At 46.4% G+C, this 17,485-nt stretch overlaps 1 protein-coding gene across 44 annotated transcripts in view; it reads left to right on the forward strand.

Moving 5' to 3' along the window:
- The window catches only part of LOC147366950 (histone-arginine methyltransferase CARM1-like), a 297,005-nt gene that overhangs the window by 27,296 nt on the left and 252,224 nt on the right, over window positions 1-17,485 (forward strand). For 13 of the 44 annotated variants that reach the window (XR_015169615.1, XR_015169616.1, XR_015169614.1 and 10 more), the window contains exon 1: window positions 5,081-5,352. The exons of 1 other annotated variant lie outside the window; for it this stretch is intronic. The gene's annotated coding sequence lies outside the window, so the exon portion shown is untranslated. Of the gene's footprint in view, window positions 1-4,935; window positions 5,377-17,485 lie in introns of those variants that run through there. 30 more of the 44 variants (XM_086415312.1, XM_086415337.1, XM_086415336.1 and 27 more) reach the window with 21 other exon arrangements.

Genomic DNA, 17,485 nt, shown 5'->3' on the forward strand with positions numbered 1-17,485 from the left:
AAAAATAGTGTAAGAAATAATTCTAACATAGTTCCAATACTTGCATTCAGGTGAGGGAATATGATTTATTTAAACTTCTGTCTTTTCACTTTTCCATATTTCCTTGCATGAATAATAATACTAATGATGTGCTGTGTGCTCAGTCATGTCTGACTCTTTGTGACTCCGTGGACTGTAGCCACCAGGCTCCTCTGTCCATGAGATTTCCCAGGCAAGGATACTGTTGTGGGTTGTCATGCCCTCCTCCAGGGGATATTCCTGACCCACAGATCAAATCTGCATCTCCTGCATTCCAGGCAGTTTCTGCATTCCAGCCACCAGGGAATAGCCGCTATATATATTCAGTGCTGTACCGTGTCATTTAATTTTCACAATAAGCTTATAGGGGCATTATGAGTTTACTGTAAAGGCTTCCATAAATTCAAAGCATCTGAATAATTTGCCGGAGTTACTCAGATAAGAAGGAGTGGGACTGGGATTAGACCCCAAGTCTGCCTGGCCCAAGTCTCCTGGCATATTCCTCAGCAGGTCTTGCTCCTTCCTTTCACTCCCAGCCCCGTGGGGTCCCATTCACTTCTTGCTAGTAACCATCTGCAGTCCTGGATACAGTCTTCTAGATAAATGCTCCCTCCCCATGCCACTGGCACATTATTTCTCTTACGCTGAGTCCCAGCCCACCATCACACTCAGCTGCAGAGGCAAAGCTGACAAACTGAAGCCCTGAGACGGGGTGCTGAAAGGAACTTACAGCCCGAGATGAGAAAACTGCACGTGAAGTGGGATTTTGTGAGCTAAGGGACGTGAAACCTCTCCCATGATGTTCCCAAGTCCTGACCTTGCTTCCCTCATCTCAGGTCCACCTCTCCCTGCTGCTGCTTCTAACTTTGGCCATTCCCATACCTCTTTCTCAGGAAACCTCACCATGGTGGCCGTGGGGGTGGGGGGGTGGGGAGGGGTTATCCCAGGGTTAATTCCCCTTTTTCTTATAAGTACCTCTTCCTGCATCTGAGTTACTGAAGTTAGAATTGTGTCCCGGGGTTGGCCACAGAACTATCTGAGGTAGACTTGTGAGTGACATCACAGTTTCTTCATGATGTGTAGATTTTTGTTGTTGTTTGGAACAATATGATAAGTAATGTGGTCACTGTGTAGCTGAGGATAATGTACTTTGAAATCAGTGTTTTAGGGACTCTCATCTGAGCTTCTTTATTGAGGATATGAGGGAAAGAGCTTGTCAGGGGTTGAAGAGACTGGTCTAGACTGCAGGCAATTGAATTGCAGTTCATTAGCAGATTGGGCGGAGAAGGCAATGGCACCCCACTCCAGTACTTTTGCCTGGAAAATCCCATGGATGGAGGAGCCTGGTAGGCTGCAGTCCATGGGGTTGCTGAAAATCGGATATGACTGAGCGTCTTCACTTTCACTTTTCACTTTCATGCACTGGAGAAGGAAATGGCAACCCACTTCAGTGTTCTTACCTGCAGAATCCCAGGGACCGGGGAGCCTGGTGGGCTCCCATCTAGGGGGTCGCACAGAGTCGGACATGACTGAAGTGACTTAGCAGTAGCAGCAGCAGCAGATTGGGCTGCACCCTACAGAAGGCAGGAGATAGACAAAGTGGACCCCTTTCTCTGTCTCAGCTCAGCACTGGTCTGATGATGTCTCTTTGAAGTCCAAAGCTGAGCTGAGCTCGCAGCCACAGGCACCTGCAAATGCGGTTGGCCAGACGTCCTTTTCTGTGTGTTATCTGGAGAAAGAAAAGGGTAGAAAGAATCTCTCGAAGCTTTGGACACAGATCATATACATAAACAAAGACAATGCTTTTGATGCTGCACTGACAGCACAATCAATCTGGAGCTGGACATGGTGGGTAGGGGTCTGTCAAGGATCACAGGTGCCAGGGGCCCTCCCTCACATCTAAGAGAACATATTCTTCCTAGAGGATATGAAGGAGGAAGAATCTGGAGCATGGGTTTAGTTCCCCCAGTTGGACCCTCAGACCTCCATTATGTCTCTGCCAATTGCTCGAAAAAAAGCCTCCCCCTGGCACACACCGAGGCTGGCAAAGCAGATACAGGAATCTAGTAGATAAGTCTCTCCAATTACTCCCAATCAGTATTCCATTGCAGGCTGGAGCTCCTCTTTCCTTCTTAACTATCCTGTGCTGATTTTTTTTTAAAGTTTGGTGGCCCTGAAAAGAAAGTGCTGATGACAGAAAGGAAGATGAGGAAGAGAGTGATGGCTGTTAGGAAACAGAAATTAGGGATAAACTAAAGATAAAAAGTCAAATTCACTGGTGGATTGAATAGATGATGTGAGCGAATCCACACTACACTTAAGACAGAATAAAAATGATTCATGGAACTCTCTGCTTAGTACATGCACCAGGGCGAAAACTGTTCAAGTATAAGTATCACCAAGACTATTGGGAGGTGAAACGCCTGTGGACGGGAGGTCTAAGTGATTCTTAACCATCTGCATGGGTGGGGGTGGGGCACGAGAGGAAAGAAGATGGGGCCTGTGTAAATAATGTGCTCACAATTCTGGGGACTCTTAAGGTCCTGAGTTCTATTTGGAATTTGGAATACCAGGAAATTAGTCTACTAGCTTCTAACTTTGAAAAATGGTAGTAAGGGCATTCATGGACTTATTTTTGTGTCTGAACTGTTGTAGTTTGCCCCTTCTCAGTTAGGACTTTGGGCAAATTGGTTAATCTTTGTGCCTAGTTTCCTCATTCGTCCAAACAAGGGTCATAATAGTCTAATTCCGCTCTCACAGGGTGGTGGGATGTCTGTGATGTATAGAATAGTGCCGGCATGTGGTAAGCCCTCAGTGTTAGATGTCATGATTATAACTTGCTTTATCATCCCAGCTACCTCCTCCCTTTGGTTTTCTGCTCAGCAGTCATTCAGGTGATGCTGATTTGGTAAGGCTTCTGATTCCCTGGTGGTTCAGACGGTAAAGCGTCTGTCTACAATGGGGGAGACACAGGTTCGATCCCTGGGTCGGGAAGATCCCCTGGCGAAGGAAATGGCAATCCACTCCAGTACTGTTGCCTGGAAAATCCCATGGACAGAGGAACCTGGTAGGCTACAGTCCATGGGGTCGCAAAGAGTTGGATACGACTGAGCTACTTCACTTCCACTCTCCCTGGTCCGAGTGCCAAGTTGGGTAGACCTCACAGCAAATCAGTCATTTTCAAATGGCTCAACTTGACTTGGAGTTAGAGGAGAAGTGGGCTTGCCTTTGCTGAAAGGTTGTAAATCAGTGATGACTTCCAGCATGTGACTGAGGCCTCTCTGTAAGATGAGACGAGACCATCTGATCCATGAAGTCCCTAAATTTAGTCATGACCAAAACTTAGATTTCCTGGCTTTGTGGTGAATCATATTTTGACTTTTTTCTCCAGTTAGCTGAGGTTGGGTTTTTGCACCCCACGTTAATGTGGGGGAAATACTGCCAATGTGTTTTATGTTTGCTTGTTTGGTTTAAGGAACAGAGAACTCCTGGTTTCTTGAGAGTATGGTGGAAATTCTAAGTTCATTATATTGTTCTTGTAAAGATGCTTTATGAGTCAGTTTCATCTATCATTCACATTGTAGTATGAATCCAACTTAACAACTGAAAGCATTTGAAGGCTGAACAAGCTTTTTGGACAGAAGGATAAAGAGGTCCAAGTGCTTCTTGGGAGGGTTTTGGATAGCACGAAAATAGTGCCATCAAGGCAGGGCTTGAGAAGGCAAAAAGAAATGAGGAAGACAGGAGAATGTTTTGAGGAGGCTGGAAGCAGAAAAGGCAGAATGATACAGGGAGGGGCAGGGTGCGGCAGAATACAAGTGTTCTGTGGTCTTCACCCCAGAAACTCTAGACAGCTCCAGCTTTTCTAAGAATTTCGGATTCCCAGGGACTTCCAGGGCACAAATCAAAGTGTAAGAAGGAAGAGCAGAGTACTTAGATGAAAGAGACAGACAAGACAGCGAAAGGGGAGAAAAAGCCCTGGGAGGGAATAAGGGGGGCAGTCAGAGAGGCCATGTCAGGAACTTAGGACCACATGAGAGGTGGAGTGGTAGTGGGGAAGTAGGTGAGACCAGGGATTCCATAAAGCCTGGCTGGGTCCAATCCAGTGGGAAATTCTGAAGTTACAAACCCCAGAACCTCTAGGGAAGCTCATTCTTGTCAAGTCAGCCTGCTTGGTTAAGGATATAGTCTTCAAGGAATCTACATGGATTTACAATCCTTGCTTCCTCCCTGCAGTTCATTCTGTCAGGAGATGACAGATTTAGAATACACAAATTGGTGCAGAATTTGAAAAGTTTCTTTTATGGTAAAAGAGTCTGTGACTGAGGGAGACTCCCATCAGAAGGACTGCTTCTTTTTCTTACCCGCCTGCAGCAGAAGACCGATTTCTCTTTGGAGAAGAAAACCTGTAATTGGGCAGGTTAGGTGGCTGGTGGAGGCAGGCGTCAACTTGGGGATGAGACTCCCTGGCCCTCCCAACCCACGTCTAGCGAAATGGTTCACCATCCAGCAGCCAGTACGTTTTCAACTCCCAGTTAGACGACGGGAGATGAACGTAGTCATTTGGACCGGCCGGTCGGGTCGCAGGAGTGTCCTCGGACTTCTCCGTTAGCGTCCCGCCGCCCGCCCTCCCCGGCCATGCTATTGTCGGGAAAACTGCCCATGAGGAAAGAGCTCAGGACTTGGGACGTGTGTTCACACGTGGGCTCCGGGGAGCCCCAGAACCTCCCCCACAAGAGCGAGTGGCCACCCAACAAAGCGCGAGCCAAGGCAGGTTCCAAACCGACGCCCACGCGGGTCCCAGTGAACAGCAGGTGTCACCGTTCCCCAGCTCCCTCCAGGTGCCTCGCGCGCTCTCTAAACTTGTGTGTTCGGAACCGCGGCCCCGCGGGGCGCCTGGACCCTCCTACTCATTGACAGCGCGGCCCTGTGAGCCGGGGGTCCCCGCGTGCCCGCGGCGGCAGGGCCCTGGGTGGAGTGGGGGCGGGGGATGAGCGGGCGCCGGGTGTAACCTCCGCCGGCGGGCACCTCCCAGGTGGGAGCGCGAACCCGCGGCAGACGAGAGGCAGGTGCCGGCGCTTCCAGGCCCCGCCCCTTCCCGCGGCTGGGTTTTGGGAGCGCCGGGCGGCGCGGCTCGGGGCGGAGGCGCTCGCACCTTGGCCGCGGCTCCCGCTCCCGTCCGGATCCTTGCTCGCGGGCACTTCAGCGTGCAGCTCTGCTTTGTCACCGAGGAGCAGCTCTGCGCCGCGGGGCCGCTCTCGCTGCGCTATCCGAAGTCTCTGCGGCTGGAGGTGCACCCGGCGGGGGAGGAGGCGGATGCGACGGTGACCGACGGTGAGCTGCTGGCGAGTCCGAAAGGTTCCGAAGGGGCGGCCCTGGGCCGGCGGGCTTGGGGTGGGGGCAGAGGGCTGCGGGGTGCGCTCAGGCCCGGGGTCGCGTCTCCTGGTCCTGAGAGGGTGTGCACCCCCTTCCCAAGAAGGCTTGGCTTGGGGGATTGCCGAGCTATCGCGCCAGTTCCCAAAAGGCCCACGTGTTTCCAATTGTTTCTTAATTGCGATCAGAGAAACTTTGGCGCTCTGGGCAGACCGGCTCTGCGAACTAGTCTTGGCCGTAACTTGTAGATGTCAGAAGGGAGGCGCGCGATTTCCTCGCTGGGAACCTTTGTCTCTCTCCTTCCAGGCCTCGCTGCCTTTCGAAGGCAGTGGGCCACCATCTCCCGGTCTGAAGCTTTCTTGGGGGCGAAGTTCTGAGTTGGAAGGATTGAGCCGGGTGTGCAGAGTCTAACGGCAGCAGTTTCGGTTCCAGAGGTGACTTTACCAAAGACGCGCAAGTGCCAGTCGCCTGGCTTCCTTCAGTCGAGGAGTATGAAGGGAATGCTTCTGATTTTTGTGGGATCTTAGAAGTTTTGAGAATTCAAGGAAACCTTTAGAACCTGCCCCTAGAGAGTGTATATACACGCCCACCACACTTTGCTTATAACTATGGGGGGGGGGGAGGGTCACAGCTCTTTTCTGCAGCTCATATTAAGTCACCAGTTTTAATAAGTGTAGGGAATAGATCCTAAGGCAGCTGCAGGTCTTGAGACTGCTGAGGTTCCTTCCGACCCTAACTTCTAAGATGTTGAGTCCAGTTTAGAGTGTTCTGCGTTGTGGTTTGGTTCCAGTGGGAATTTCAAGAACTGTCCTTCTGCTCCTCACTGAAAAGTGTGATCCCGGCTCACTGCTATATCTCTGAAGCCTTAGAACACACCCAGGCACATAGTTCACACTCAAAAAATGCTTGTTGTGGAATAATTAAACCCTTCACATGTGTCTTCTCTCTTTACTGTAGGCTGGAATGATGAAGTTTGGGTCTTTAAAAAAAGAAGTGTTAAAGGCTGAGTATTATTCCATTGTGTGTATAGATAGCGCATCTTCTTTATCCATTCCTCTAGGTTGTCTCCATGTCTTGGCTATTGTAAACAGTGCTGCAGGGAACACTGGGGTGCCTGTATCTTTTCGGGCCATGTTTTTCTCTGGATATGTGCCCAGGAGTGGGATTGCAGGTCATATAATAGCTCTGATGTTAGTTTTTTAAGGAACCATACTGTTCTCTATAGTGGCTATATCAATTTCCATTCTTGCCAACAGTGCAATACTCCCGCTCCATACTCTCGCCAGCATTTGTTGTTTGTGGGTTTTTTTGATGGTAACCATTCTGACTAGAATGAGATGATATCTCATTGTAGTTTCGATTTGCATTTCTCTAAAGCCATGAAATTAAAAGCCATAAGCTTTCTCAAACTCATGTCCATTGAGTGGGTGATGCCATCCAACCATCTCATCCTGTTGTCCCCTTCTCCTCCCGCCTTCAATCTTTCCCAGCATCAGGGTCTTTTTCAGTGAGTCAGTTCTTTGCATTAGGTGGCCAAAGTATTGGAGTTTCAGTGTCAGCATCAGTCCTTCCAATGAATATTCAGGACTGATTTCCTTTAGGACTGAGTCCCTTGACTATTCACCTGAAACTATCACAGCATTGTTAATCGGCTATACTCCAATACAAAATATTTTTGTTGTTAAAAAATATATAAAAATTTTTTTTAAATGAAGTGAAAGTTGCTCAGCTGTCTCCAACTCTTGGCGACCCCATGGACTGTAGCCTGTCAGGCTCCTCCATCCATGGAATTCTTCAGGCAAGAATACTGGAATGGGTAGCCATTCCCTTCTCCAGGGGATCTTCCTGACCCAGGGATTGAATTGCATTGCAGGCAGATTCTTTACCATTGCCTGGGAAGCCCCTCCCCCCACACACAAAAATATTTTTTAAAATAAATATTAAATATCATTTGACCAGTATTATTAAATATCATTTGACCAGTATCTTAGAAAGCTTGAGATTTGGCTAGAGATCAGAAGCCTTACTCAAGCAACTCGTGGATCTCTTTTTTGGCTATAAGAAGGAAAAGGAGTAGGTTTCAGTGTTTCTCTGGGGAATTCCGAAACTCAAGGTGCCAGAAAGAAATTCAGTTTGCCTATTACAGTGATTTTGTTTAATCTGTAGTCATACATATAGAGAAACAGAAGAGCAGATTTGAGATAAACATGGTACTTGGTGTCTTGTGGCTTTCCCACAAATGTGCTTTAAAAGAAATATCAGAGGTTCAAGGTGGCTGAAGTTGTAGTTTCCTGAGAGCACACCCGATGCCTGGCCGATGAGGGTATAATCATTTTACAGAGAGGAATAAGCTTCCCTCAATGAACAGATCAAATCTGGAGGTGACCTGTTTGATATGCAGTAAACCAAGTTAATGGAAACAAAAGGAATAATTAAAGCTAAGGCGAGCAGTCACTGCCACAAGATTTTGACTCAATTCCTAGCAAAAGATGCACTAACAAAGAAGCAGAGAACTCACTCTCCTAACAACTTGAGTCCTAAAATGCGTTCTATACATGGATGCACTTACTTAAGTTTGCTGCTCTTTTATGGAGAGTTTTTGGAGAACAATTCTTGAGTTGTTTTTTTCAAGTAGCTCATTTTACTGTATAACTGACTAGACGTTTGGGCAGAGCAGCTTACCAACAAATTCTAAAGAACTGTTAGAAGGAAGACTATATTGTGCTTAGTCGCTCAGTTGTGTCCCACTCTTTGCGACCCCATAGACTGTAGCCCGTCAGGCTCCTGTCCATGGGGAGTCTCCAGGCAAGAATACTGGAGTGGATTGCCATGCCCTCCTCCAGGGGATCTTCCTAACCCAGGGATCGAACCCAGGTCTCCCGTGTTGCAAGTGGATTCTTTACTGTCTGAGCCGCCAGGGAAGCCCAAAGGAAGACTATGTTGTATTCAAATATTGTACATTTAGTAGCAGCATTTTGAATGGATAGAATTTCTCCTGGGGTAAAAAATGACCCAGATTCTTTAATGGGCTGTAAGAAAGGGTCTAAGCAATGTACCCTTAGAAAACAATATCGTTTCTCAGTTCGTATCTAAAATTTGTTGTTAAACAAGTAGACTCTGGAGTAACACGGCCTGAATTCAAATCCTGGCACTGCCTTTTTCAGCTGTGCTACATTTATCAAAACTTTCATCCTACTTAAGCTTCAGTGCCTTCATTTGTCAAATAAGAATGATAATACACATTTAGGGTTCCCTGATGGCTCAGCAGTGAACCATCTGCCTGTAACGCAGGAGACACAGGTTCAATCCCTGGGTCAGGAAGATCGCCTGGGGATTGAAATGGCAGCCCACTCCAGTATTCTCGCCTGAGAAATCCCATGGACCGGAAGATCCTGGCGAGCTACAATCCATGGGGTCCCAAGAATTGGACACGACTTGGCGACTCAACCCCCACCCCCACCCCCGCATGAGGATTAAAAGGAAAATGCATACACCATGCTTGATACAATACCTGGCATCTATCAAGAGATCAGTAAGTGTTTTCCGTTGTTATTAATATTTATGTTGTGTCCTCCAGACAATAGTTTTCTCAGGCTGTGCTGAAGAATAGATAGGCTGTATTTTTGTGAAGGTGTTTCAAAGAAGGGTTAATTAAATCTGATAATTACTTGGAAAACTGAATAATTTTCTTGATTCCCAGTTTCAATAGCTTGTCATGTAAAGAATGGGACAGAACAAGACAAATTAGTTTATTCTATTTTCAGTCCCTCCAAAATTGACAGCTTTATGAAGGGAACACACCAGGGGATCTAGCCGGTAATGTGCTCTAGCTTGTGAACACTGGGAAGACATTCATCCATCCCTTCTTTCTTAAAATTTTTTTCAGCCCCCATCCTACCAGGAGCCTGCCTGCGGCATGCTTCGTTTATTCTCCTATTCCCAGAGCCTTCCACAATACCTGGCACACACAAGACATCAATAAATGTTTCTTGAGTGAGTCAGTGATTTAATGCAAGAATTTTTTAATCTTGCTAAAATGAAAGTTGAAATACTGAGTACTCAGAGTGCAGACTCTGAATTGTCTCCCAAATGATTAAGACACTGGCTTCATTTACAGTCTAGAGGGATGTTGTAAAATATAGTGAGCTAACAGGCAGTTGGAGGTATAGTAAGGTACACAGGTCAGGAGACAGTTGGCCTGGTTGTCCAGGGGCTAAGGCTCTGCTTCCAATGCAGGGGCCCCAGGGTTTATCGCAGGTCAGGGAGCTAGATCCCACATGCTACAACTAAGACCCGGTGCAGCCCAATAAAAATAAACATTAAAAAAAGAAAGTTTGTTACTCAGTTCCCAAGAAGAGAGAGAGGGCACAGCACGCCACGAGGGCGGGTGGATGGAACACACGGAGAAGCACTAAGGCGGTGGGTGGGAGGAGATACGGAGCTGTGGGCAAGAGCCTTTGTCGTGCTTTCTATGGGAAGGAATGGGTGAGGCAGGTGGGCAGGTGTCAATTGGCTAGTTAGAATCATTTCAGTGGGTTCTGGGGGCATACAGGCTCTCCCTGGTGGTCTGGTATCTGGCCCTACGCTGTTTAGGTCAGGTGGATAGTGGCCCAGGTGTGGGGGCCCAATAAAAGAGACAGTTGGTGTGTGGGCCCTGGATTGATTGGATATTATATGAAAAGTGTGCTTGCAGGTAAGTTGTTAACTATCTCTAGGAATTGGTTTACCCTGGGAGAGGCAGTGTACCCAGCATCAGCAAGGCCCCTGTGTCAGAGTATCAGAATATACAGTGAAAAGTCATGGTTAATACAAGGGAGAATCAGAACACAAAAGAATTAACAAGTATATAGGGTGGGGTGGGTGCTGCTGGCGTGGAGGGTGGCTGCAGGTAGGAAGGGCTTGTGGGTCAGGAGTTGAATTCAGGTGATGGAGAAAAACATAGATTGTTTTCATTGAACTGGGAAAGGGAAGGGAAACAAAAAAAGTGGGGGATGGGGCTGCTTCTCCTCCACCGCTTTCTCCAAAGTCTCTATAAGCTTGTGCTGGGGAGCAGCAGGGAGATGAAGAGCTGAGACTGTATTGTGTAAAGGCTAAGGGTAGAGTGGATCTCCAGGAGGAAAGAGAGAACTTTTTATTCTTTTTCTCAGTTTAGAGTTGTCTTTTAATTAATCTGGAAGAGTTTGGAAAATACATAAATAAGCCACATTGATAATCCAGTATGAAAATGCAGTGGTTTTTGTCTCTGAGGGATTGTGAAAGGAGGCCAGGTTTTTTGTCCCCTGGTGGTTGCTCATCTCATTAGACGAGGGAGAAGGAATGTCAGAGAAACACGTCCTTTGTATCGCATGGTACACTCATGTTCCTTCATTAAATCTGTGCTGAAAGTGTTAGTGGGTTGAGGCCTAGGGACTGCAACTTAGAATCTGCAAGTCAGGCATCTGTGTATGACATGAGCATTAATTACTTTTCTTTTTTTTAATGTTTATTTGGCTGTGCTGGATCTTAGTTGTGGCATGTGGAATCTTTAGTTGCAGCCTGAGGGGTCTAACACCCTGACCAGGGATCAAACCTGGGCCCCCTGCATTGAGAGCGCAGAGTCGTAGCCACTGTACCACCAGGGAAGTCCTGAGCATTAATTACCTTTCATTCAGCAAGTATTTATTGAACATGTGTTCTGTGCTAATCACTGCGTGGGCAGTATAGGGACTGGATGGGGAGACAATAGCCAAAGATGCAGCACGATAATTTCAGATTGAGGTAAATGAACAGAATGCAAAATTAGAGACATTGAGAGGAAGGCTGACTTATAGTGAATGTGGTCAGGGAAGGCCTCTCTGAGGAAGTAATCCTTGATCTGAGGCAGGAAGGATGAAAGGAGCCAGCTAAGCAAAGTGCTGGAGGAAAACCATAACAGGCTGAGGAAGGGCAGGTGGAAGGGCCCTGGCACTGGAGGGAGCTGATGTGTCTGACATGGCCAGTGTAACTGATGCTTCTTAAGGGGGAGGGGAGTAACATGAGTTGAAGTTAGCATTCCTGTTTTTATTGAAGCATAACAAGCTCCCGCAGTGCCTTAAAATAACTGCCATGCTCCCAGATTGCTCGGTGGGTTAGGAAACCAGGCAGGACTTTGCTGATTCTTTTGCTCCCTGTGGCACTGACAGGTGACTCCTTGGCACTCAGCTGGTAGCCAGCATGGTCTGGGGTATCCAGGAAGGCTTTTTCACTTGGGCTGGCATCTGGGCTGGTGTGATAGTTAATTATGTATGTTTATTTGGGTGAGCCATGTACCCAGATAACTGACCAAACATTATTCTGGATGTGTCAGTGAGGGTGTTTTGGGATGAGAGTAATATTTAAATCAGTAACTTTGGGTATGGCAGATTGCCCCTCTAGAATTTGGATGGGCCTCAGCCAATCACTTGAAGGCCTTAATAGACCAAAGACTGGTTTTTGCTCAGCAAGAAAGAACTCTGCCAGCTGATGGTCTTTGGCCTTAAACTACAGCTGAGACTGTGAGTAGGGAGCCTGTATGTGGCCTCTCTGTGTGGTATGCCTTTGTCCTGTATGGTTTCTTCACACCTGGGGCTTCTCCCAGCGAGACTGGTATTGCCCAGTGAGAGTTTTCCAGCAGACGAAACAGAAGCTGCCTTCATTTTTGTGACCCGTGCACGGATGTGAGTTGACATCACCTGTGTCATGCTCTGTTGGTCAGAGCAGTCACAAACCTGCCAGGTTCAACAGGAGAGGATGTAGATGGACCTCACCTCTTCATGGGAGGGGTGTCAAATAATTTAGGTAAAATGTTTTAAAATTGCTGCTGAGACCAACTGGGTCATGTAGGAAACACACTCACTCACTCTCTCACTCTCTCTTTCTCTCACTCACACACACACTTAGGGGTTTTTGGAGGAACTGTAATAACAGTCCTCTTCCTCACAATTACTGAAACAGCTGATAGAGAGCATGGGTTTTGATGTGTACCACAGAGAGCTTTCTTATTTTTCTCTTATAAACTGAATTTGCCCCCACTTGAGATGAACACCTCATAGAATGCCTTCTCTACAAGCAGCAGATCAGGAAGCAAGCAAGGAGGGGCTAGAGCGTGTGGGTTCTATCCTTCTCTCAAAGTCATAAATCAGAGAATCCTGGGGGACAGAGAGTGGGCATGGGGCAAGAGGCTGGAGTCCTTACTGGGACACAGTATTTCTCAATGGGGCATAAACAGCGTTTGTGCTGGAACATTCTTCATTGTGAGAGACATTGCAGAGTGGTTAGCACCTCTGGTCCCTTGGCAGCAAATGCCAGCAGCCCCAAGTTTCATACCCCAATTTCTGTGACAAAGAGAAACAGTCCTCATGCATGCTGGTGGAACTCCCTTCAGGTGGACGTGAGAGAGAAGAAGAATACAGAGTTTCTTCCCCTGCCTACCCCTACCCAGCAGCCACAAACTCAGCACACCCTAATATGTCTCCTTCCAAACTGTTTGAAAAACAACTACGTATTTCTTTAGCACAGTAGTCCACCCCCCAAATAGTAGGTCATTCCTTATATTCATGGGCAAAGCCGACCTTGCTACTGTTTAATCCTAGGAACTATTTTGATTTTGTTGCACTGAAGAGTTGTTTTAAAATGTGAAATACTGTCCTGCCAAGTAACTCCTTTTTTTCATTGTTATTTTACCAGAAGCAGTGCTTTCATGATTTCTTGTGGCTTTCCAAGGAAGATATTTAACGGAATGAAATGGAGGCTTTCAGCTGGACCTGGTTTTGTGTTCCAGCATTAGGGGATGCACAAGCAGTGAAGCAAAAGCCTATCCTCCCTCTGTCAGGCAGTAATGGAACCTCGAATGGGTGACAAATGGAAAATGGTTCAAGGCCCTTGTGTTTCACCAGAAGTGAAAACAGATGAAAAGACTTGTTTTTCTGGCCAAATAAAGACCTTTTAAAGATCCCTTTCTTTCCCCATTTTCAATAGTGTTACTAAGTTTGTGATTAGTACCAGTGAATAAGCTATGTCAAGGACAGGCAATCCACTGATTAAAACTTAAAATCCGTGCCACTGGGAAGAGAAAAGAGGCATGAGGATCTTGTGAGTAAACTGCAGATACCATAGTTGCTTGTACTATTCAGAGTTGTTTTTTAAAACAAAGAGATTATTGGAGAAAAAAAAAAGAAAGGAAAGCTATGTCACTGGCATTGTATTTGTGCTTTGCATCGTGGCTGGCCACAGGATATTTGAAATGTATGCTGCTGCTGCTAAGTCGCCTCAGTCGTGTCCGACTCTGTGCAACCCCATAGACGGCAGCCCACCAGGCTCCCCCATCCCTGGGATTCTCCAGGCAAGAACACTGGAGTGGGTTGCCATTTCCTTCTCCAATGCATGAAAGTGAAAAGTGAAAGTGAAGTCGCTCTGTCGTTCCGACTCTTAGCAACCCCATGGACTGCAGCCTACCAGGCTCCTCTGTCCATGGATTTTCCAGGCAAGAGTACTGGAGTGGGGTGCCATTGCCTTCTCCGTTGAAATGTATAGTTACTTTAAAAGATGAGACTTATAAAAATGAACCAGACTAGGACCATCCTTATGACGAAACTGCTTCTGCACCTCCTTCTCCCCTCCTGTGGTCGCAGTGATGCGCACTCTTATCCCTGGCACGTGGGAGCATATGGGCATTAGTAACCTCCTCCTCCCAGGATTTTGCTCCCTTTTAGACCCCTAGTGCCTGAGAGGCTTTCCCCCACAGCCCTCGGTTCCTTCTCTGTCTTGCCAGGGTTTCACCTGGAAGATCTGTAAAAGCTGAAGGTGTTAGGTTTTCCCAGTACGTTAGCATTTTAATAGGAACACGTGCCTTGCTCAATGGAATGCCCTTACATTCTTGGATAAGGTCTCACTAGGTATCTCAGATCACTCTAAAATATTTAAATTTAATTAACTAATTTTTGGCTGCGCTGTGTCTCTGTTGAGGTGTGTGGGCTTCTCATTGCGGCAGCTTCTCTTGTAGAGCACAGACCCTAGCGCGCAGGCTCCGTGGTGGTGGCACGGGTTTGGTTGCATGTGGAATCTAATTCCTGGAACCTTTGTCCCTTGCATTGGCATGCAGATTCTCAATCACTGGACCACCAGGGAAGCCCTTCCCAGATCACTTTTTAATTACTACACTTCCACTTAGCTAAGCTACTCCCTCCATGATAGGTGCTGCACACATTAGGCTCACAATGACCTGGAGAGTAGAGAATATTGACAAATGGACCTTATTTTATTGGCCCATTTGTTCCAGATACATTGTCCACAGACCTAAGGACCTCCTCCTTGCCATGGTAACCTCTTGTGTTTAGCTACCCAGTCTTTAGCCTGTGATTAAAATTGGATGTCTGGCCACAAATCCATAGGATGAGAAAATACTTGCTTGTTGCTTACAGGGAGCTGGATTCTTCAGTGAGCTTAGAAACCTGAATGAATGGGTAGAGTGGCTATCTACCACTGTATGATACTATGGTATCATTCTTGGCACATTTTAGATAGAAATGAGGTTTCCTAAACTCCAGGTCAGCAATCTAAATAAAATTGTATGACCTTCTTTTGTTAATTGATTCTCACTTTGAACCTGTTTTATAATTAGGCTGGTTAGATGGTTGGACCAACCAGCTTGTGTGTGTGTGCTAAGTTGCCTCAGTCCTGTCCGACTCTTGGCTACTGTATGGACTATAGCCCGCCAGGCTCCTCTGTCCACGGGATTCTCCACACAAGGATACTGGAGTGGGTTGCCATGCCCTCCTCCAGGGGATCTTCCCGACCCAGGGATTGAACCCGAGTCTCTTAAGTCTCCTGCACTGGCAGACAGGTTCTTTATCACTAGGGCTACTTGGGAAGCCCCAACCAGCTCAGATTCCCCAAAGTACTGGCTTCATTACCTTGGGTAGTTTTTCTGAACCTGCCTGAACCTTAGTCTTCTTTCCTAGAAGCTAAGTTTTATCTCATAAAGTAATGGGGAAAATAAACAGAATAACAAAAAAATTACTTTTATTAATTTTTAAAGTAGGGTTCAGTTCCGTTCAGTCGCTCAGTCTTGTCTGACTCTTTGCAACCCAATGAATCGCAGCATGCCAGGCCTCCCTGTCCATCACCAACTCCCGGAGTTCACTCAGACTCACGTCCATCAAGTCAGTGATGCCATCCAGCCATCTCATCCTCTGTTTTCCCCTTCTCCTCCTGTCCCCAAGCCCTCCCAGCATCAGAGTCTTTTCCAATGAGTCAACTCTTCACATGAGGCGGCCAAAGTACTGGAGTTTCAGCTTTAGCATCATTCCTTCCAAAGAAATCCCAAGGCTGATCTCCTTCAGAATGGACTGGTTGGATCTCCTTGCAGTCCAAGGGACTCTCAAGAGTCTTCTCCAACACCAAAGTTCAAAAGCATCAATTTTTTGGCGCTCAGCTTTGTTCACCGTCCAACTCTCACATCCATACATGACCACTGGAAAACCATAGCCTTGACTAGACGGACCTTTGTTGGCAAAGTAATGTCTATGCTTTTAAATATGCTATCTAGGTTGGTCATAACTTTTCTTCCAAGGAGTAAGTCTCTTTTAATTTCATGGCTGCAGTCACCATCTGCAGTGATTTTGGAACCCCCCAAAATAAAGTCTGACACTGTTTCCACTGTTTCCCCATCTATTTCCCATAAAGTAATGGGACCAGATGCCATGATCTTAGTTTTCTGAATGTTGAGTTTTAAGCCAACTTTTTCACATTCCTCTTTCACCTTCATCAAGAGGCTTTTGAGTTCCTCTTCACTTTCTGCCATAAGGGTGGTGTCATCTGCATATCTGAGGTTATTGATATTTCTCCCGGCAATCTTGATTCCAGCTTGTGCTTCTTCCAGCCCAGCATTTCTCATGATGTACTCTGAATAGAAGGTAAATAAGCAGGATGACAATATACAGCCTTGACGTACTCCCTTTCCTATTTGGAACCAGTCTGTTGTTCCATGTCCAGTTCTAACTGTTGCTTCCTGACCTGCATACAAATTTCTCAAGAGGCAGATCAGGTGGTCTGGTATTCCCATCTCTTTCAGAATTTTCCACAGTTTACTGTGATCCACACAGTCAAAGGCTTTGGCATAGTCAATAAAGCAGAAATAGATGTTTTTCTGGAACTCTCTTCCTTTTTCCATGATTCATCGGTTGTTGGCGATTTGGTCTCTGGTTCCTCTGCCTTTTCTAAAACCAGCTTGAACAACTGGAAGTTCACGGTTCACGTATTGCTGAAGCCTGGCTTGGAGAATTTTGAGCATTACTTTACTAGAGTGTGAGATGAGTGCAATTGTGCAGTAGTTTGAGCATTCTTTGGCATTGCCTTTCTTTGGGATTGGAATGAAAACTGACCTTTTCCAGTCCTGTGGCCAATGCCGAGTTTTCCAAATTTGCTGGCATATTGAGTGCAGCATTTTCACAGCATCATCTTTCAGGATTTGGAATAGCTCAACTGGAATTCCATCACCTCCACTAGCTTTGTTCGTAGTGATGCTTTCTAAGGCCCACTTGACTTCACATTCCAGGATGTCTGGCTCTAGATGAGTGATCACACCATCATGATTATCTGGGTCGTGAAGATCTTTTTTGTACAGTTCTTCTGTGTATTCTTGCCATCTCTTCTTAATACCTTCTGCTTCTGTTAGGTCCATACCATTTCTGTCTTTTATCGAGCCCATCTTTGCATGAAGTGTTCCCTTGGTATCTCTAATTTTCTTGAAGAGATCTCTAGTCTTTCCCATTCTGTTGTTTTCCTCTATTTCTTTGCATTGATCACTGAGGAAGGCTTTCTTATCTCTTCTTGCTATTCTTTGGAACTCTGCATTCAGATGCTTATATCTTTCCTTTTCTCCTTTGCTTTTTGCTTCTCTTCTTTTCACAGCTATTTGTAAGGCCTCCCCAGACAGCCATTTTGCTTTTTTGCATTTCTTTTCCATGGGGATGGTCTTGATCCCTGTCTCCTGTACAATGTCATGAACCTCAGTCCATAGTTCATCAAGCACTCTATCAGATCTAGTCCCTTAAATCTATTTCTCACTTCCACTGTATAATCATAAGGGATTTGATTT

This window comes from Bos grunniens, chromosome 8 (assembly GCF_055505025.1).
Source record: "Bos grunniens cultivar Pamir isolate PY7600 chromosome 8, Bosgru_T2T1.0, whole genome shotgun sequence".
Lineage (NCBI taxonomy): Eukaryota > Metazoa > Chordata > Mammalia > Artiodactyla > Bovidae > Bos > Bos grunniens.